Source organism: Octopus bimaculoides, chromosome 4 (genome assembly GCF_046866305.1).
Source record: "Octopus bimaculoides isolate indiv1 chromosome 4, ASM4686630v1, whole genome shotgun sequence".
Lineage (NCBI taxonomy): Eukaryota > Metazoa > Mollusca > Cephalopoda > Octopoda > Octopodidae > Octopus > Octopus bimaculoides.
This window is the reverse complement of record NC_142931.1, coordinates 116,586,118-116,608,913: the sequence shown is the minus strand read 5'-3', so window position 1 is coordinate 116,608,913 and position 22,796 is coordinate 116,586,118.

Sequence of the window (22,796 nt, the reverse complement as noted above, 5' to 3'; positions counted from 1 at the left end):
CAGCGTCTGCCTTTAGCTGTTGGAATAAAACCGACACAATTTTCTCTGTATCAAGTGGTCTGTTTGCTTGGGAAAGCATTGGCAACAATCATAACTTATCTATTGATTAGTTACTTTGAAACTGTTTTATTGAACCATCTAAACGTCTGTGTCCCAATCAGATATTATATCAAATGCCTTTTTTTTTTACCTCTTTTACAAATAAAGATATTTTTAACATGTCTCTGCGTTAAAAGCAACGATGGCTTACACACATAAACACACACACACACACACACACACACACACACACACACACACACACACACACACACACACACACACACACACACACACACACACACGAGCGTATGAGTAACATTTACAATCGGTAGGTTTTATTAGAATTTGCGTCGACAAACATTTCCAGTGGCATTGATGGATCGGAGTAATTTTATATTATTTATTGATGACAAAATAAAACCTGATCTCTTGAAAGTATACAAAACAGCAGTCTGTTATGCAAACGATATATGCCTGAAATAAAGACTAAAAAAAAAAAAAAAAAAAGTGATAAAAACACATAGTTGTTATCTGTCTTATAGTTTCACTCATCTCTTTTTACTGTTGTTTAACCTTAATGTCAATCCTGCTTCAACATATCTATGATCAAAACGGCATTCCTGCTCAGACCATCCAATCGTTTATTCCATGCATTTTATGCTCTGAACTACATTGTTTCAATATATATTTATATATGTTCAAGAATGTTGTATAATGACATGGTGGAAATTGGCTGCTATTTCTGGCATATCAAACGACAAGGTAGGGACCCATTCGTTGGTTCGCCTCAGTCGCATTGATTGGTACGGTATTTGCTGATTAAACAATGTGCAGAAAATTCTCACTGTCAGTGTATGGAATATGTCATGATTCACCATGGTGTTTATCTACGCTATATATCTTGTCTGTCTGTCTGTCTGTCTGTTTGTCTGTCTGTCTGTCTGTCTGTCTGTCTGTCTGTTTGTCTATGTCTCTGTCACACTTTGTCTATCTATCTATCTATCTATCTATCTATCTATCTATCTATCTCTTCTCACGGACGTGCTGTCACATCGGCTGCGAAGGTAAACGTTTATTTGACCTTTTACTGTCCACATTTTGTTGGAATTTTTTAATAATTTTGTTGCGAAGCACCTAGGCTTCATTTGTGTGTATTTTCAAGGGCAGGAATTGACCCCCAGGGGCAGTTTCGGCCCTAGCAAAATACAAAAATTTCCTTCTTGACATTTGAAAAATGTCGAGAAACATAATTTTGGAACGCTTGTCTTGTTCTTTTGACAAGCATTTCCCGAGGCTTCAGATGCCAGAAGAGAAAAAAGAACAGAATAGCGCGTGCTCATGCAGTGACACGAACGCAGTTGCTATAAACGTCACAAAGACTGTGAGTACAGCTACTAACAGCCCTCTCACCACCACCACCACCACCACCACCACCACCAACACCAACAACAAAAACAAAACTGTAACCAAGGTTACAAAACCATGCGTGAAAACCGTCACAAATGTCTCTGACGTAAGCACCACTGCTGCTGACGCCATCATCACCACCACCAACGACAACAACAACAACAACAACAACAACAGCAACAACGACAACAACAACAACAACAGCAACAACAAGGAAGTAAAGTTATCGGCCGTCAGCAATGACACCATCACCTGTTCAACAAACTCTGCTGCCACTACCACCACCTTTGAACCAGGCAGTACATACACCAACATAAACAAAAATATCCAGAAGAACATGTCCGCCAGCACAACAAAAACAAATTTCGCAAATGCTTTAAAGGAAAAAAGAACAACAGTGACATTCACACAAAAACAAATAAAAGACACAAAATCCCTTCTTACGAAAGAAGGAGATGATGTCAGAATTAACATCCCAAAAGATATTATAGAAATGAAAAACAAAAAGTGCATCATTTATAAACTGGTAAACACAAAAACCAGACGTGTAGAAAATGTTAGCACAGATAAAATTGAAGTTTGTCTTAGAAAAATTTGGCCTTATCAGAATCATGTCACCTGGGGAAGGAAATTCGGAACGGTGCAAGTAAGGTTTCTGGATGAAAATTTAGCTAAACAATTTTCGACACTCTCTCTCCGCACAGATGACTTGGTAATGATACCGAGTTATCTAGGACAGAGAGTGACCAAAGTTATGATAAAAAATGTGCCATCAGAGGTGGACACCCAATGGCTGATATCGGCCGTGTGCCTGGAAATGGAGGAGGCAAATATTTTGGAGATTACGGTCGGAGAGGAAAAGAACTGGGGAGGGAAAAATCTGGAAATCCTTCTCCACATCACGGAGGAGGCTTCACAGAAAATTCCTCCAAACATTAGATTGGCAGAGGACCACAAGCTGTATGTGGTGGTAGAGGGCAGGCGACCTCGCTGTTACCTATGCAACAGCGAAGCACATCTGAAAAAGGACTGCCCTCTGGCCGCTAAACAAAAACAACAACAACAACAACAACAACAACAACAACAGAAGCAACTACCAAATACCCCCAACAGAAAAACCTTACTACCAACACCACCAGCAACGCAAAAAACAACAACAGAAATATCAGCAATAACCACAACAGAAAAGACAACAGAAACTGCAAAAACAGAAGAAAAAAAAGAAAATTCCAAGACTGCCTCTCCCTCCCCCATATCACATACACCACACATAAATAACAAGGAGCCAACATCAATAAAAACAGCAACACAAACATTCACAGAAACACACACAGACGCACAAAATTTGCCGTTACCTCTTTCTGACTCCTCAGATCTCCCATCATCCGATGAAGAGAGTGGGGAGGAGTGGAAAATAGCTACGAAAGGAAAGAGGAAGCGCAGTAAGAAGAAAACAAAACAAAATGCAAACACAAACAAAGCAGGGAGATTCACATCTCCCGAAAATACTACTAACACCAATAGTAATATAAAAAAAACAATGCTAACAGCAATAGACAGTACAAACACAGAGTTGATGAATTACATCAACTCTAAAACAAACATCACAAATAACTATATCAAAACCAACAACCACCCACGTACAACACCGCCAAAACACATTAAAATTATTCATGTAACACCAGCATTACACAACACAATAAAATCCCTCTACCCCAACTCGGTAGGGGGATTCCAGAAATATTTGTGCAAGAAATTGTACAATAGCCTCCTTGGTGAAAAATCCAAGGAGGAAACAAAACTTTCTAACGGCAAGTAACACTCTGTTCTTTTGTTTTGTGCTTTAAAGCACACGTATAAATAGAATCATGGTGAAGATTGGTTGTGTGAATGTGCGTGGCTTAGGGTCCCCTTGGAAACAAGGGTACCTCTTAAATGACATCAAGTCACACAATTTGGATATCATAGCCATTAGTGAGACCAGACTCCATGAACCGCGGGCCCTAAAGTCCATGTTTGGCGGACAGTTTAACATTTATTTTTCTCCCTGTCTGACGAGGATGGGCGGTAGTGGCACGGCGGTTCTTTTTCGCAAGAGTCTGGATCTCCAAGTAAAGACGATATTTACGGACCCGGAGGGTAGACTGGTTGTCCTAGATGTGGACGGCAGCGATGGAGGCGCTTTTCGGTTGCTGGCAGTTTATGTGCCTCCTTTAACAGGTCGGTCAGACTTCTTTCGACGTCTAGAAGTATTCCTGGGAACGTCTCGTCCCTTACTTTTAGTGGGGGATTGGAATGCTACCTTGGACACGCATCTAGACTACGTGGGGAGTGACAAAAGTAGAAGGGGATGCAAAGGCCTCATAGACCTGCTCAGACGCTTCCAGTTGTCTGACAGGTACCGACTCGACCACCCAAATGTGCCAACGTGGACTTGGAGCAACCGCATTGGGTCGTCGAGATCGTATCTAGATAGGATAGTGTGTAGGACAAGAGATAGAGATAGTTTAGGATGTCCACAGTTCCACATAGTCAGCTACACGGATCACAAACTTGTGACGTGTACGCTAGACTTAGATAAGGCACATAGGCAGGGTCCCGGTTACTGGAAACTAAACGCGTCTTTCCCGTCGAGACAGGTTTTCAGAGACCGGATTAGCACGTTAGTAAAGAGGGCTTTGACGGGAGCCATCGTCAACAACAAATGGTGGTTTGCCCTCAAGAGAGCAGTGAGGGCGGAAGCAATAAGGTATAGCAGGGCACTAGCTGTAGAGAGGAACAGAGAAGAGGGGGAGCTAGTGATAAAGTTAGAAGAGGCATTGCGAAGTGGCATCGCATCCGACGTTTTAGCGGCGAGGTTGGCCCTCGACCAACACTTCAATGCTAAACACGAAGGGTGTGCTGTCAGGGCAAGGATGCGTGCTCTGAGGAATGAAGGTGTTGGAGCCGCACGAGAGGCCCGGGTGGCGGAGGCGCAGCGGGGTAACAGAGCCACCATCCGGTCTCTGGTAGACGAACAGGGGCGCGAATTGCTCGAGCCGAGCAAGATGTGCGAGGCGTTTCAGCGGCATTTTGCCCGACTGTTCGGGAGGAGTGGCGAGCGAGAAGGCAGGGTGGACTTTAGTGCCTACCTGCACAGCTTGCCACGACTCTCGGCAAGAGAGGCGGAGTGCTGCGAAGGGGTCATCACGGCGGAGGAGGTGAGGGACGCGATGGCGGGTTGCTCGACGGACAAATCTCCGGGTTTGGATGGTCTGCCCTACGAGCTTTACAACTGTATGCCAGACTTGTTTGGAGAAGTCTTGGCGGTCGTGTACTGCAACTGGCAGCAGAACGGGAGCATTCCCGGTTTTGTGAGCCGAGGAGCGGTAACGCTGCTGAAGAAAGATCCAAACAAGGGGGACGCCATAGATAACTTTAGGCCCATCACTCTGCTCAATGCAGACATGAAAATTTTGGCCAAGGTGTTAGCCAAGCGGTTGGCGTTTGTCATCGAGAAACTGGTCGGCACGGAGCAGACGTGCGCCGTGCCGGGCCGGAGCATCCATGACAACCTCCATCTGATGCGCTACATCATAGAGAGGGTAGTTAAGGAACCTGGCATGGGTGGGGCCCTGATCAATTTGGATCAATCGAAAGCTTTCGATAGGGTAGACCATCGATACTTGGAGGCCGTCCTCGAAGCGGCCGGCTTCGGTCCCGTTTTCCGCGGCTGGATGGCTGCCTTGTACACAGGCATCCGTTCGGTTGTTCGCGTCAATGGACGTCTATCGGGACCCTTCGACATTGCACGTTCGGTTCGTCAGGGATGCCCCCTGTCGCCGCTCCTGTACGTATTGACTCTCGAGCCACTACTGCGGAAGCTGGCGACGCTGAGGGGCATCCCGCGAGAACTGGGGTGCGGGACGAGCGTGTCGGCATACGCGGACGACGTCACCGTCATAGCGTCTAGCCACGAGCACATCGAGCTTGTCGGCGAGACGCTGAAAGACTACGAAGCGGTGACGGGAGCGAAAATCAACCGGGATAAGTCGGTGGGTTTGCTGCTCGGCACCTGGAGAAGCAAGCCCATACCGTCCGGCAGCGCCTCAGTAGTGGGACGCTGGACGGACGGTCCGGTCAAGTTGCTCGGAGTCTGGTTCGGTCCGGACCTGCAAACGGAGAAGAACTGGGACGAGATAACGAGTAGGGTGGCCACTCTCTGCCGGCAATGGTCCGAGAGGAAGCTGTCCCTAAAAGGTCGGGCGGAGGTGGCGAACGCGTACATCGCGTCCGTCATCGAATACCGCCTGACCGTCGTGCCTTGTCCCGATCGCGCCATCACCGAAATGGAGCGCATCCTCTTCCGCTTTTTGTGGAAAGGAAGCGTTCCGATGGTGAGGCGATCCGTTTGTTGCCAACACCCGCTGAAAGGAGGGCTGGGCATGCCGTGGTTGATGATGCGCAGACATGCGCTGAGACTGCGACATCTCCGGCTCTACGTAGACGACGGTGAGCAGGTGTGGTCGCCGTTTGTGCGACGCGCTTTCCCGCAGCTCGTCTCCATGACCGAGCTGCAGTCGTGGATCAAAAAGAGGCCGAGGAATGGCGAATGGCACCGTGAGTGTCGCGTTGCTCTGCAACAACTTTGCCGTCCCGGGTCGACCTTGAGCGGCTGCATCACAACGAAGTCATTCTATAGGGGATTAGTGGAGGGCAGGTACGACGACGATCTCGGGGCGAACCTGGGCGTCGACGAGGAATACCTGACCCGCCTGTTCAGGACGACTTTCGGGCCGGGACCTATGGACAACTTCCAGAGATCCCTGGCCTGGCAGTGTTACCGAGAGGCGCTACCCGTTCGGGATAAGCTCTATAGACACGGCTCGCGAAATGTGGGGCCGACCTGCCCGAGATGCGGTCAGAGCGATGAAACCGTTCTGCACGCACTCGTGCAGTGTCCAACCATTTCGGAGCTGTGGGCTTATGTCGAACGACTGCTGTCGCGTGTGGGACGAGTCGGTTTATCAACCGAGTCTATCGTCAATATCGTCACGCCTCCTTCCTTTAAACGGGAAGGAAGAGCTGTATTTATCGTACTTGTGGCTATGGCCAAAGAATGCATCTGGTGGACGCGTCTGAAAGGATTAGAGACAAATACTTTCCTCTCTGGTCAATCTCTCATCAACTTTTTCAAGTATCACTTGAAAAGGAAGGTGAGAGTAGAGAGGCAAGTGTTGTCTAGCAAATGTTTCGAAAAAAGATGGATACATGTAGCAAGAATGGCACGTATAAATGACGAAGCCACCTTGACCATGATTCTATAAAACGTTTTAAAATTTTGTAAACAGAGAAATTTTATTTAACAAACTGTGACGCTAAAGACCGAGGTTACCGTGGTCTTTTCGTAGGTTTTTCTTTCCACGGATAACCTCCCCATTTATTGGGAATTTTTTGTATTATTTCGTATTTTTTGTAAATACCCCAAACGTTTTGCGATGTTTTTTTTTTTTTTTTTTTTTTTTTTTTTTTCATCGTTGTCCCCACTTTTGTTTTTTTTTTCTGCTTTGATTTCGACCCCCTCGAAAAGAAAAACTCTACATTTGTATTTTGTCCCCTCTGTGTTGAGCCCTGTGTGGCTAATAAAGAAACCTATCTATCTATCTCTTCTCACGGACGTGCTGTCACATCGGCTGCGAAGGTAAACGTTTATTTGACCTTTTACTGTCCACATTTTGTTGGAATTTTTTAATAATTTTGTTGCGAAGCACCTAGGCTTCATTTGTGTGTATTTTCAAGGGCAGGAATTGACCCCCAGGGGCAGTTTCGGCCCTAGCAAAATACAAAAATTTCCTTCTTGACATTTGAAAAATGTCGAGAAACATAATTTTGGAACGCTTGTCTTGTTCTTTTGACAAGCATTTCCCGAGGCTTCAGATGCCAGAAGAGAAAAAAGAACAGAATAGCGCGTGCGCATGCAGTGACACGAACGCAGTTGCTATAAACGTCACAAAGACTGTGAGTACAGCTACTAACAGCCCTCTCACCACCACCACCACCACCACCAACACCACCAACACCAACAACAAAAACAAAACTGTAACCAAGGTTACAAAACCATGCGTGAAAACCGTCACAAATGTCTCTGACGTAAGCACCACTGCTGCTGACGCCATCATCACCACCACCAACGACAACAACAACAACAACAACAACAACAGCAACAACGACAACAACAACAACAACAGCAACAACAAGGAAGTAAAGTTATCGGCCGTCAGCAATGACACCATCACCTGTTCAACAAACTCTGCTGCCACTACCACCACCTTTGAACCAGGCAGTACATACACCAACATAAACAAAAATATCCAGAAGAACATGTCCGCCAGCACAACAAAAACAAATTTCGCAAATGCTCTAAAGGAAAAAAGAACAACAGTGACATTCACACAAAAACAAATAAAAGACACAAAATCCCTTCTTACGAAAGAAGGAGATGATGTCAGAATTAACATCCCAAAAGATATTATAGAAATGAAAAACAAAAAGTGCATCATTTATAAACTGGTAAACACAAAAACCAGACGTGTAGAAAATGTTAGCACAGATAAAATTGAAGTTTGTCTTAGAAAAATTTGGCCTTATCAGAATCATGTCACCTGGGGAAGGAAATTCGGAACGGTGCAAGTAAGGTTTCTGGATGAAAATTTAGCTAAACAATTTTCGACACTCTCTCTCCGCACAGATGACTTGGTAATGATACCGAGTTATCTAGGACAGAGAGTGACCAAAGTTATGATAAAAAATGTGCCATCGGAGGTGGACACCCAATGGCTGATATCGGCCGTGTGCCTGGAAATGGAGGAGGCAAATATTTTGGAGATTACGGTCGGAGAGGAAAAGAACTGGGGAGGGAAAAATCTGGAAATCCTTCTCCACATCACGGAGGAGGCTTCACAGAAAATTCCTCCAAACATTAGATTGGCAGAGGACCACAAGCTGTATGTGGTGGTAGAGGGCAGGCGACCTCGCTGTTACCTATGCAACAGCGAAGCACATCTGAAAAAGGACTGCCCTCTGGCCGCTAAACAAAAACAACAACAACAACAACAACAACAACAACAACAACAGAAGCAACTACCAAATACCCCCAACAGAAAAACCTTACTACCAACACCACCAGCAACGCAAAAAACAACAACAGAAATATCAGCAATAACCACAACAGAAAAGACAACAGAAACTGCAAAAACAGAAGAAAAAAAAGAAAATTCCAAGACTGCCTCTCCCTCCCCCATATCACATACACCACACATAAATAACAAGGAGCCAACATCAATAAAAACAGCAACACAAACATTCACAGAAACACACACAGACGCACAAAATTTGCCGTTACCTCTTTCTGACTCCTCAGATCTCCCATCATCCGATGAAGAGAGTGGGGAGGAGTGGAAAATAGCTACGAAAGGAAAGAGGAAGCGCAGTAAGAAGAAAACAAAACAAAATGCAAACACAAACAAAGCAGGGAGATTCACATCTCCCGAAAATACTACTAACACCAATAGTAATATAAAAAAAACAATGCTAACAGCAATAGACAGTACAAACACAGAGTTGATGAATTACATCAACTCTAAAACAAACATCACAAATAACTATATCAAAACCAACAACCACCCACGTACAACACCGCCAAAACACATTAAAATTATTCATGTAACACCAGCATTACACAACACAATAAAATCCCTCTACCCCAACTCGGTAGGGGGATTCCAGAAATATTTGTGCAAGAAATTGTACAATAGCCTCCTTGGTGAAAAATCCAAGGAGGAAACAAAACTTTCTAACGGCAAGTAACACTCTGTTCTTTTGTTTTGTGCTTTAAAGCACACGTATAAATAGAATCATGGTGAAGATTGGTTGTGTGAATGTGCGTGGCTTAGGGTCCCCTTGGAAACAAGGGTACCTCTTAAATGACATCAAGTCACACAATTTGGATATCATAGCCATTAGTGAGACCAGACTCCATGAACCGCGGGCCCTAAAGTCCATGTTTGGCGGACAGTTTAACATTTATTTTTCTCCCTGTCTGACGAGGATGGGCGGTAGTGGCACGGCGGTTCTTTTTCGCAAGAGTCTGGATCTCCAAGTAAAGACGATATTTACGGACCCGGAGGGTAGACTGGTTGTCCTAGATGTGGACGGCAGCGATGGAGGCGCTTTTCGGTTGCTGGCAGTTTATGTGCCTCCTTTAACAGGTCGGTCAGACTTCTTTCGACGTCTAGAAGTATTCCTGGGAACGTCTCGTCCCTTACTTTTAGTGGGGGATTGGAATGCTACCTTGGACACGCATCTAGACTACGTGGGGAGTGACAAAAGTAGAAGGGGATGCAAAGGCCTCATAGACCTGCTCAGACGCTTCCAGTTGTCTGACAGGTACCGACTCGACCACCCAAATGTGCCAACGTGGACTTGGAGCAACCGCATTGGGTCGTCGAGATCGTATCTAGATAGGATAGTGTGTAGGACAAGAGATAGAGATAGTTTAGGATGTCCACAGTTCCACATAGTCAGCTACACGGATCACAAACTTGTGACGTGTACGCTAGACTTAGATAAGGCACATAGGCAGGGTCCCGGTTACTGGAAACTAAACGCGTCTTTCCCGTCGAGACAGGTTTTCAGAGACCGGATTAGCACGTTAGTAAAGAGGGCTTTGACGGGAGCCATCGTCAACAACAAATGGTGGTTTGCCCTCAAGAGAGCAGTGAGGGCGGAAGCAATAAGGTATAGCAGGGCACTAGCTGTAGAGAGGAACAGAGAAGAGGGGGAGCTAGTGATAAAGTTAGAAGAGGCATTGCGAAGTGGCATCGCATCCGACGTTTTAGCGGCGAGGTTGGCCCTCGACCAACACTTCAATGCTAAACACGAAGGGTGTGCTGTCAGGGCAAGGATGCGTGCTCTGAGGAATGAAAGTGTTGGAGCCGCACGAGAGGCCCGGGTGGCGGAGGCGCAGCGGGGTAACAGAGCCACCATCCGGTCTCTGGTAGACGAACAGGGGCGCGAATTGCTCGAGCCGAGCAAGATGTGCGAGGCGTTTCAGCGGCATTTTGCCCGACTGTTCGGGAGGAGTGGCGAGCGAGAAGGCAGGGTGGACTTTAGTGCCTACCTGCACAGCTTGCCACGACTCTCGGCAAGAGAGGCGGAGTGCTGCGAAGGGGTCATCACGGCGGAGGAGGTGAGGGACGCGATGGCGGGTTGCTCGACGGACAAATCTCCGGGTTTGGATGGTCTGCCCTACGAGCTTTACAACTGTATGCCAGACTTGTTTGGAGAAGTCTTGGCGGTCGTGTACTGCAACTGGCAGCAGAACGGGAGCATTCCCGGTTTTGTGAGCCGAGGAGCGGTAACGCTGCTGAAGAAAGATCCAAACAAGGGGGACGCCATAGATAACTTTAGGCCCATCACTCTGCTCAATGCAGACATGAAAATTTTGGCCAAGGTGTTAGCCAAGCGGTTGGCGTTTGTCATCGAGAAACTGGTCGGCACGGAGCAGACGTGCGCCGTGCCGGGCCGGAGCATCCATGACAACCTCCATCTGATGCGCTACATCATAGAGAGGGTAGTTAAGGAACCTGGCATGGGTGGGGCCCTGATCAATTTGGATCAATCGAAAGCTTTCGATAGGGTAGACCATCGATACTTGGAGGCCGTCCTCGAAGCGGCCGGCTTCGGTCCCGTTTTCCGCGGCTGGATGGCTGCCTTGTACACAGGCATCCGTTCGGTTGTTCGCGTCAATGGACGTCTATCGGGACCCTTCGACATTGCACGTTCGGTTCGTCAGGGATGCCCCCTGTCGCCGCTCCTGTACGTATTGACTCTCGAGCCACTACTGCGGAAGCTGGCGACGCTGAGGGGCATCCCGCGAGAACTGGGGTGCGGGACGAGCGTGTCGGCATACGCGGACGACGTCACCGTCATAGCGTCTAGCCACGAGCACATCGAGCTTGTCGGCGAGACGCTGAAAGACTACGAAGCGGTGACGGGAGCGAAAATCAACCGGGATAAGTCGGTGGGTTTGCTGCTCGGCACCTGGAGAAGCAAGCCCATACCGTCCGGCAGCGCCTCAGTAGTGGGACGCTGGACGGACGGTCCGGTCAAGTTGCTCGGAGTCTGGTTCGGTCCGGACCTGCAAACGGAGAAGAACTGGGACGAGATAACGAGTAGGGTGGCCACTCTCTGCCGGCAATGGTCCGAGAGGAAGCTGTCCCTAAAAGGTCGGGCGGAGGTGGCGAACGCGTACATCGCGTCCGTCATCGAATACCGCCTGACCGTCGTGCCTTGTCCCGATCGCGCCATCACCGAAATGGAGCGCATCCTCTTCCGCTTTTTGTGGAAAGGAAGCGTTCCGATGGTGAGGCGATCCGTTTGTTGCCAACACCCGCTGAAAGGAGGGCTGGGCATGCCGTGGTTGATGATGCGCAGACATGCGCTGAGACTGCGACATCTCCGGCTCTACGTAGACGACGGTGAGCAGGTGTGGTCGCCGTTTGTGCGACGCGCTTTCCCGCAGCTCGTCTCCATGACCGAGCTGCAGTCGTGGATCAAAAAGAGGCCGAGGAATGGCGAATGGCACCGTGAGTGTCGCGTTGCTCTGCAACAACTTTGCCGTCCCGGGTCGACCTTGAGCGGCTGCATCACAACGAAGTCATTCTATAGGGGATTAGTGGAGGGCAGGTACGACGACGATCTCGGGGCGAACCTGGGCGTCGACGAGGAATACCTGACCCGCCTGTTCAGGACGACTTTCGGGCCGGGACCTATGGACAACTTCCAGAGATCCCTGGCCTGGCAGTGTTACCGAGAGGCGCTACCCGTTCGGGATAAGCTCTATAGACACGGCTCGCGAAATGTGGGGCCGACCTGCCCGAGATGCGGTCAGAGCGATGAAACCGTTCTGCACGCACTCGTGCAGTGTCCAACCATTTCGGAGCTGTGGGCTTATGTCGAACGACTGCTGTCGCGTGTGGGACGAGTCGGTTTATCAACCGAGTCTATCGTCAATATCGTCCCGCCTCCTTCCTTTAAACGGGAAGGAAGAGCTGTATTTATCGTACTTGTGGCTATGGCCAAAGAATGCATCTGGTGGACGCGTCTGAAAGGATTAGAGACAAATACTTTCCTCTCTGGTCAATCTCTCATCAACTTTTTCAAGTATCACTTCAAAAGGAAGGTGAGAGTAGAGAGGCAAGTGTTGTCTAGCAAATGTTTCGAAAAAAGATGGATACATGTAGCAAGAATGGCACGTATAAATGACGAAGCCACCTTGACCATGATTCTATAAAACGTTTTAAAATTTTGTAAACAGAGAAATTTTATTTAACAAACTGTGACGCTAAAGACCGAGGTTACCGTGGTCTTTTCGTAGGTTTTTCTTTCCACGGATAACCTCCCCATTTATTGGGAATTTTTTGTATTTTTCGTATTTTTTGTAAATACCCCAAACGTTTTGCGATGTTTTTTTTTTTTTTTTTTTTTTTTTTTTTTTTTCATCGTTGTCCCCATTTTTGTTTTTTTTTTCTGCTTTGTTTTCGACCCCCTCGAAAAGAAAAACTCTACATTTGTATTTTGTCCCCTCTGTGTTGAGCCCTGTGTGGCTAATAAAGAAACCTATCTATCTATCTATCTACCTGCCTGTCTGTCTGCCTGCCTGTCTGCCTGCCTGCCTGCCTGCCTTCCTTTTCTGCCTATCTGCTTGTCTGTCTACCTGTCTGTCTCCTAGTTTGTTACACATTTTGATATAATTTTTATATTTAAGGTGCAGGTATATCTTTGTGTGGTTAAGCAGTTCGCTTTATTACATCGTGGTTTCGGGTACAGCTCTACTGCGTGGCACTTGGGGCAAGCATCTTCTACTGTAACCTTAGACTGATAAATCCCTTGTGAATAAATTCGGTAGAGGGATGTATTGGAAACTCCTTGTACATACATACATACATACATACATACATACATAATACATATATATATATGTATGTATATATATGTAGTTGTGTGATAAGAAGTTTGCTTCCCAACCACATGGTTCTGGGTTCAGTCCCACTGCGTATCACTTTGCGCAAGTGTCTTCTACTATAGCTTCGGGCCGACCAAAGCCTTGTGAGTGTATTTGGTAGACGGAAACTGAAAGAATCCCGTCGTATATATATATATATATATATATATATATATACAGAGAGCGAGAGAGTGAGAGAGCGAGAGAGAGAGAGAGAGAGAGAGAGAGAGAGAGAGAGAGAGAGAGAGAGAGAGAAACATATACGAGGTGTGTTCAAAAAGTATCCGACTTTATTCATTTCTGCCAAAACTAAAACCTTGTGGGCAAAATTCTTGTGTGTGTGTGTGGGGGGGGGGGGGAAGCAACCTTTTCTGTGTAGGCGTGGAAACTTTTTCGCCAGTAGGCCGCGTCAGTTTCCGGCTGTTACGCCTAGGGTATAGTGCTTTGGTTATGTATAGTGCTTTGGTCACATTGAAAAGAAAAGAATCTACTTACAGCGGGAGCCAAAATCACCTTTTATAGACATCAAGAGAATAATTTGCTTCCATTCTTCAGCATAGATGAAGATTTTATTTACTGCACTGTTATTAAAAGCCTAAAGGTTGCTATTGAGTGTGAATACAATCCAGAAAACTGTGTCTGATTTCCTGGGAAACAGGAAGTCGTCAAATTAGGAAGAACTTGTGAAAACCCCGTTAAGCAGTTTCGAGCACTGGGCTGCACATGAGTGTAAAAGTACATTTTCTGTACAGTCAACTAGACTGCTGCTCTGAAACCGGCATTCCAAGGCACACTGGCATGCCACGAGACGATGCTAGGTGTGCCACATTGTAACCTGAATGTAATTTTTTTCCTATACTTTTAGTTATATTTCTAGTTCAGGAATTTTGAGAAAAATATAAGTGTACCACAAATGAGAAAAGCTTGCGGAGCACTGATCCAGACTACCCTGAAAATCATGGTGCAATGAGTGATGAGCAAGGAAAAATATCCCACCAAGACATCAAGACCATGGAGACTAGATGTCAAGGTAAGTGGAACACAAACATGATGACTGGCTACTGCTGGTGTTTGCAAAGAGACTGCCGTGGTGAAACTCCAGTGTGACAAAATTATCTATTCTAAGATGTGTAGCTAAATATTTCGTGCAATATATTTGTTGAACAATAAAAAGAACAATTTGATTTGTATTAGTTTCTTATTTTACTATTGCATTCGATGTGAAATAGACAATTTTTTGTAAAACGAATGCTTGTTTTTATATATATATATATATATATATATATATATATATATATATATATATATATATATATATATATATATATATATATATATATATATATATATATATATATATATATATAACCACGATGCAAAGATGTTACTGAATAATATAGGACTGAGAGATGGAAAAGAAATTCTGATAATTTAATGAGAAGTTAATACTTTATTGGCTCAACCTTTTGTAACCAAATTTTTAAGTCTTAAATGAATTGCATGTTTAATAAAAAGTTTGACAATGAAAACGGTGTCCGATTTATATTTGATTTAAAAAAAATTTCTTTTTCAATTAACATTCTACTTAATATTAATTTAATACGAATTAATTTTATAAATTTACTTTTTGATATTTTGGAACGATGCAATTTTTCTTCTCAGCAAATTGCTGTTTAAAATTCTAACTTCAACTCACAGATTCATAACTACGTAGATTGTTTGATTGCAATAACCTTACATGGTCAAATACGCTTGCTTGATTTCCCATCCTCACCCAATACAGTTTACAAGCTAACTGTTACAAGTTGTTGAATTATAGTTCAGGGACACAACATATTAACAATGGAGCGGAAACGAACTGCTGCCCTTAGATTTGGTTGTCTTATCCCAAGCTGAATCAACCAATCGTTCATTTTACTAAACGCTTAAAACATTGAGATCAAATTTTGGCATGAAGCCAGCAATTTCGAGGGCAGAGGTAAATCGATTGCATCGACCTCAGTGTTCAACTGGTACTTATTTTAACGACCTCGAAATGATGAAACGCAAAGTCACCCTCTGTGGAATTAGAACTTAGAAACGAAACGCCGCTAAGCATTTTGCCCTCTGTGCTAACGATTCTGCTAGCTCACCACCTTAAGAAGTATTGATATTAATTTTTTAAAAATTAATTTCAGAAAACAGTCAGTTATTTCCATTGTTGTTGGCACTCCGTCGCTTACGACGTCGAGGGTTCCAGTTGATCCGATCAACGGAACAGCCTGCTCGTGAAATTAACATGCAAGTGACTGAGCACTCCACAGACACGTGTACCCTTAACGTAGTTCTCGGGGATATTCAGCGTGACACAGTGTGACAAGGCTGACCCTTTGAATTACAGGCACAACAGAAACAAGAAGTAAGAATGAGAGAAAGTTGTGGTGGAAGAGTACCGCAGGGTTCACCACCATCCCCTGTCGGAGCCTCGTGGAGCTTTAGGTGTTTTCGCTCAATAAACACTCACAACGCCCGGTCTGGGAATCGAAACCGCGATCCTAAGACCGCGAGTCCGCTGCCCTAACCACTGGGCCATTGCGCCTCCACTTTTTCCATTGTAAGTTCAGTATAATTGTTATGATGGCGTCTTTGAAAGAAATGCAGTGGAATGGAAGCAGTGATACAGCTTCAGACTAAATGCCGGACAGCATTTAGATTCGCCCTTCCATGAAGTGATAGCAAATCGCATACGTGAGACCTTTTCCCTTCATCCCACCGGCGACAATAAAATATTACTAGTTATGTTATGGGGTCCATTAATAGGTTAAAATCTTCCCGTATAAATTCGTAGATTTGCGCTAATGTAAAAAATCGTTAAGATTTGATGGTCTTCCAATAGCAGAAAGAGAAACAACGGAAGAATTGCTGAGTTGATTTTTATTTCGTAAGTTTAGATCAATTAGAACCACTTGCATTAATTAAGTTATTGATACCTAATTGTTTACAAAAATTGGCCTTGTGCCTAATCAGAGAAAATCGTAATGGTACTTAGTCATAGAATTTCAGACAGCAGATAGTGAGCCAGACTAGGTACATTACGGCCTCTGGTTTGAAACCATCCCTTTCTACATTTACTGATGTGGTTGTTGTTAACCTCAGGTTCTATGAGAAAAGGAGTTCTAGCTATGACTGTAATGTGTTTTTATTTCAAGCTCTATAACATCCAATATGCACTTGCCGTTTTATGAAAGTAAAGTGCGATGAAGGCAGGGAGATTTAGCAAAGCGGCTCTCACGTTATTCCATGTTTTGGAAGTTCATAAAATCGCTCTAACCCTTTTATTGACATCGGTCAAATCGACCACACACTTTCGGCACACGTATACTTAGACAAAAACAAACGATTACTAAGATTTTGAAGACAATATGTCACGTGGTAGGAAAATGTCTGAAATACATTAATCAAGTATCCTTATCAAATTTCCAATGAAAACCTCTCGAGATACAAAACTACCATAAAACTTATTTCAGAAATGTTTTAAAAGTCACATCAATGATTGATTTTCGATGAGATTTTCACACGCTTTACCAAAGCTTGTTTGCGATGGTCCTCAAGTAATGGTGAAACTGCCCTTTTCGTTATCCTAGCAACTTACTGCTTCGTCACACATTTAGAGTAATACTATCGTATTTGGAAAATTTTCACAAACGTATTTTTCGTGATGAAAAGTCGTACATCTTCGAAAATTTGATTTCCTTTATGATAATAAATCAAACATTGACAACAAAATTTATTAACCAATGTGTTATCATTCATATTTACATCTAATCGATTATGCAGGAAAAGTAGTAATCCCCTGGTGTATCTTCGTTCAAAGGAACTCGATAAATCAGTGAAGATGATGATGATGATGATGATGATAATAATAATAATAATAATAATAATAATAATAATAATAATAATAATAATAATAATAATAATAATATCACAAATTTTATGGTCAATAGACCTTTCCTAAAAATGGCGACAAATGTGTAATATAGCTTTTCAGTATATCAGAATATTATTGAAAATTTAATGCTGTCTCAGTTTACTCTCGATATAGTTACTCATCTTTGGATTTATAATATTACTTGGATACTGGTTCAAGTCGATGTATATATGTATGTATGTATGTATTTCTTTTGTTTCAGTCATTAGACTGTAGCCATGCTTTCAATTTCCGTCTACCATATACGGTTATGGTCGATCCGAGGATATAGTAGAAGACACTTGTCCAAGGTGCCACGCAGTGAGACTGAAACCGGAACCATGTGGTTGGGAAGCAAGCTTTCTACCACACTACCACACCTGGGCATGAAGAGGTTAGAAGGGTCAAGTGGCAAAGACATTATTCTGCTTAGCGAAGGCATCTGGGAAATGTATAACTGCTGTCATTCACAGAAAAATTATTGTTTGACCGTGAGAAAAGCGCTGTTGAAGTGTTAAGTGAAATTTGGCGATCGAGGATCGAATCCATGCTATACCTGCATGAAGCCACTACAAATACGTTATGGATTAAAAAAATTATTTACTGTCATGGAAAAAGCGTAAAAATGCAGAATTATCGGAGTAATGGGCATTCAAAAACGTATGTATGTATAGAAATGTATGAATGAAGTCTTTAAGGTTTAAGATTCAAATTAAGGAAGTGCAATAATAATGTTTAGCAGTTCAAAACCGTGAGTAGTGAAATGCAGCATTAGGTCGGCTGGTCGGGAGAATCAAATATTGATCGCTTCGCTAAAAACTGCAGGTGGTATGGGTTATTTACCTTGGGTTGCTTAAATAAAATATTACTAATATGTAGTAGATAGAAGGATCCATTGGAGGGGCCCTATTATCGATTTTTTTTCAACAATATAAGTATGTCACGAGGTTTCCAGACATGAGTTCTACTCACCTGTCAAATAAAGTGATATTGTCTGCAAAAATTAGAAATTGGACACACAAAAAAAAATCAATATTCAAAGTAATCGAACATAAAGAATGAAATAGGTTATTTCCCTTGAGTGTTTAAAATATATTGTGTAGGTGCTATGGCTTATTTCCCTTGGATGTTTAAAAAATAGTTATATGAGGTAGATATAAAGGTCCCTTCCAGGGGCCGTATTATCGATTTTTTCAACAAGGTGTCCCGAGGTTTCCAGACATGAGTTCTACTCACGTGTCAAGTTGCATTAAAATCAATAAAACGATCTAGGAGAAGTTAGCTAACAGCGCCACAAACAAACACGCACCGATTTTCCACCTATGTAGTATATATATTATATACATATATATATATATATATATATATATATATATATATATATATATATATATATGCGCACATTATATGTATGTATATATATATATATCTGATGTATTTAATTTTGTGGAAATACCTACAAATTTTAAGCAAAGTGTTTCAAACACATACACACACACACACACACACACACACACACACACACACACACACACACACACACACACACACACACAGAGGATCACTTATGTGTGTATGTATATGCATATGTAAATATGGTGTATTTAAGTTGTTTTTAATCGTGTCCAGGAGGACGTTGTAGAAGTATTAGTGAAAGAAAATGGATCAGATATTTCAAAATGTTAGAAAACCGAAACACTGCAATTAGAATAAAGCACTCTTGTAATTCCATGAAACGCCTACAGTGAATTTTAATGTATGGGCTGACAGTAAAATACCATGTTTATGTGAGTGCTTCACTTTAACACAATGTATCTATAACTATGAATTTATAAGTTGAAGTGAAGATTTTAAACACGAACCTATTAATAAGAAAATTTGTATTGATGAAAAATATCTAAGAAAAAAAAAAGTCTTTTGTAAAATATATTTAAAATAAATTGATATAAAGTAGAATTCTAATTTCATAATACTACAAAAAGCATGAAACTCCACATTAATTACTCGCAAATGTTTACCACGCAAAATTAAGATTTATTACTGTTTGTGGCTATGTTAAAAAATTAGTTACTAAAGTTATGTGAATAGGGTATTAACAATGTAATGTAAATACCAAAAATTTATTTTCCAACTTTGAGTCCGTGCTTGCAAGGTTTTTATAGGTAATATAAAAAATTATCAAGTTAATGCACTGTAAGGTAGTATACGCAGAACCGGTAGAGCTTCAGAGACAATGCTTTGTGGTATTTAATTACATTCTGTGATCCAGTCATTCGGAGGTAGCCATAACGTTTTCTCCTTCCTGATGAATCCCTTCAATATTAAACTACAAAGAATACTAGCCGCATAATTTGACATTCACTCCTTATTTTCCCACCCCAAATAATAAACAATGTATACATATTTAAAATATAGCTACATGTGCCTCGAAACTAAATGTCAATTATTGCGTAAAATTTATAATGATTAACTATATAAGTAATTATCACAGACTTATTTTCCATAGTTTCGACAGCGAAACTATGGAAAGTAATGTCACCAGCTAATCTTCTGCTCTAACCAAAGGAATATGTATTACTCTAATGCGCACATCGAGTCTTTTTCTTGTTTATACTTGTATTAGGTAGTATTTGTTGAACAGCTTCTCATTCCCTCGAGACTCCTCAGTAAACTAAGCATACCAACTGAAAATAATTAGGTATTTCAATATACACATACTTTTTCACGTCTGGCCGTATAGCCTTTTTTGTTTGTTTATTTCACTGTTTCGTTTTCCTGTCTTGTTTTCCGTCCGCCACTATCCTCTATGGAACAAATTTAATTTGTGTCCGTGGGAAGAGCCATTTTAACGATGCGTCCTGCCCTAACTCTTCGAAACACCAGTGTTATAATGGTGGCAGCTGATGAAGGAAATGTTCTCTATGTGGCCTGTGTGTTTTCTGTACCGTTTATCATTTTGTCCATGTTATTTTTTGCAACGTCATGTACCCAGATATGCATCTATATATACATGTAGATGAAGGTATGTACATACATGTACATATATATGCATATACTCATATATTATATATATATATATATATATATATATATATATGTGTGTGTGTGTGTGTGTGTGTGTGTGTGTGTGTATGTCTATTATATAGCATCAATATATATATATATATTAGTCATAATATCTCGAATATCATTATCATTATTGCACGATATCCAATCCTTTCATATCTGTAGAAGTCCAGCCCAAATGTTCTGTATAGCACCTACATTCCAATAGCATTTATTACTCGCTGTTTCCTTCCTATCATCTTGCTCGAACATGCGCGCGCACGCACGTGCGCGGACACACACACACACGGACACACACACACACGGACACACACACACACACACGCACACACACACACACACACACACACACACACACACACACACACACACACACACACACACACACACACACACACACACACACACACACACATGTACACTTACGTGCATATACATATGTAAATATAGAGTGTTTAATTGTTTGAATCGTAACCAGGGGGCACTGTAAAAGTATTGATGAAAGAAAATAGAGCAGATTCTACGAAGAATTAGGGTCTAACTGCTAATATAGCGGTCGTACTAGCTGCACATTCACACAGTCGAGTTGTTGTCAGTGTTGACGCCTTGTATAGGACCAGTCTCACTCTTTGGAAATGATGACAGTAGTAATTTGGTATTTGTGTTCATCACACACTCTGTGAACAACATACTTCATTCTTTTCTGTTAGAGTTCTCCATATCTTGCGTTACTTGTGTTCTCCCCTGTTTGGAGCCCAACTTGTCCCTATAGACAAAATGTGTACCTGCGCACCATACCAGAAGTTTCACCACGCCAGTCCAATGACTTATATGCTCATGGCTTGTAAAACCATGAGCTGAAGGTGTTTTAGCACCGGCAACATGAGAGTTATATACTCAGCTACGCCATTGCAGCCATTGGAAAATACACAAGGCATATACATTAGTACATCAATACATAATAAACTCTTTCTTTTAAATTTTAATGAGTATCTCGCTACATAGAAACACACACAGGCACACACATATGTATGTATTTATATCATATATATATTACATATTATATTACATATGTGTATATATATATATATATATATATATATATATATATATATATATATATATTATATAGATATGTATGTATATGTATATATATATCTCGCCACTAATAACACCCACACCGACATTCACATCCTCTCACCATGCCTGACCTTCACTCCTTCATCCAACATCTTCAGTCCCTTCTTCGCCGTTTTCTTTCTTTTTTTCCCCCACAATGCTTGCAACCCACAAAAAACCTCTCTTACTTGCTCTTCAAAAAGACCCGCCACACGAGCCATCTCAACTTTCTCAGCCGCTGTCTCCGCCATCACGTCATACCCCGTGGCTTCCTCTTGAAATTCCATGCTCCCCCCTATTCCTCCCCCTTCATCGAGCCCACCCTTGCCCGCACCTCCCGCCTCATCATCCGTTCCACCCGTTCCCTCCTCCACTCCGTTGAGCACCAACTCTCCCAAGCTTACCTCCTCCTCTCCTCCCTCTGCCCTCAACCCTTCACCCAACCTATCCTTTGTATAAAACCATATATATGCGTTATTAGGTTCTGTATGTAAGTACATATTTCTATATGTATGTGTGTGTATGTATATATGTATGTATGCGTGTATGTGTGTTTATGTATGTATGTATATGTATGTGTACATGTGTGTATGTGTATATATGTGTATGTGTGTGTGTATGTGTGTGTGTACGAATATATATATATATATATATGTGTGTGTGTATATGTATATGTATGCATGTGGATATGTGGATGTATGTATATGGGTGTGTGTATGTATGTATATATAGAAACACTTGAGGTATTTTTCTTTTATATATACACACATATATATGTGTATATATATATATATATATATATATATATATATATATATATATATATATATATATATATATATATATATATATATATATATATATATATGTATATGTATATGTACATGTATTTGTATGTATGTATGTATGTACATGCGTGTGTTTACGTATGTATACATGTATGTATATGTATATGCGAATCTGTTTATTTGAGTAGGTAATAGGCGTAGATGTATAGCTATGTGTATGTGCATGAATCTATTTCTATTTATACATGTGTGTATATGTAGATGGATACATATGTGTATATGGGGACACGCACACATGTGTATATTTGTATATGCGTGGGTATGTATGTGCATATGTATAAATGTGGACGTATGAGTGTATATATATATATATATATATATGTGT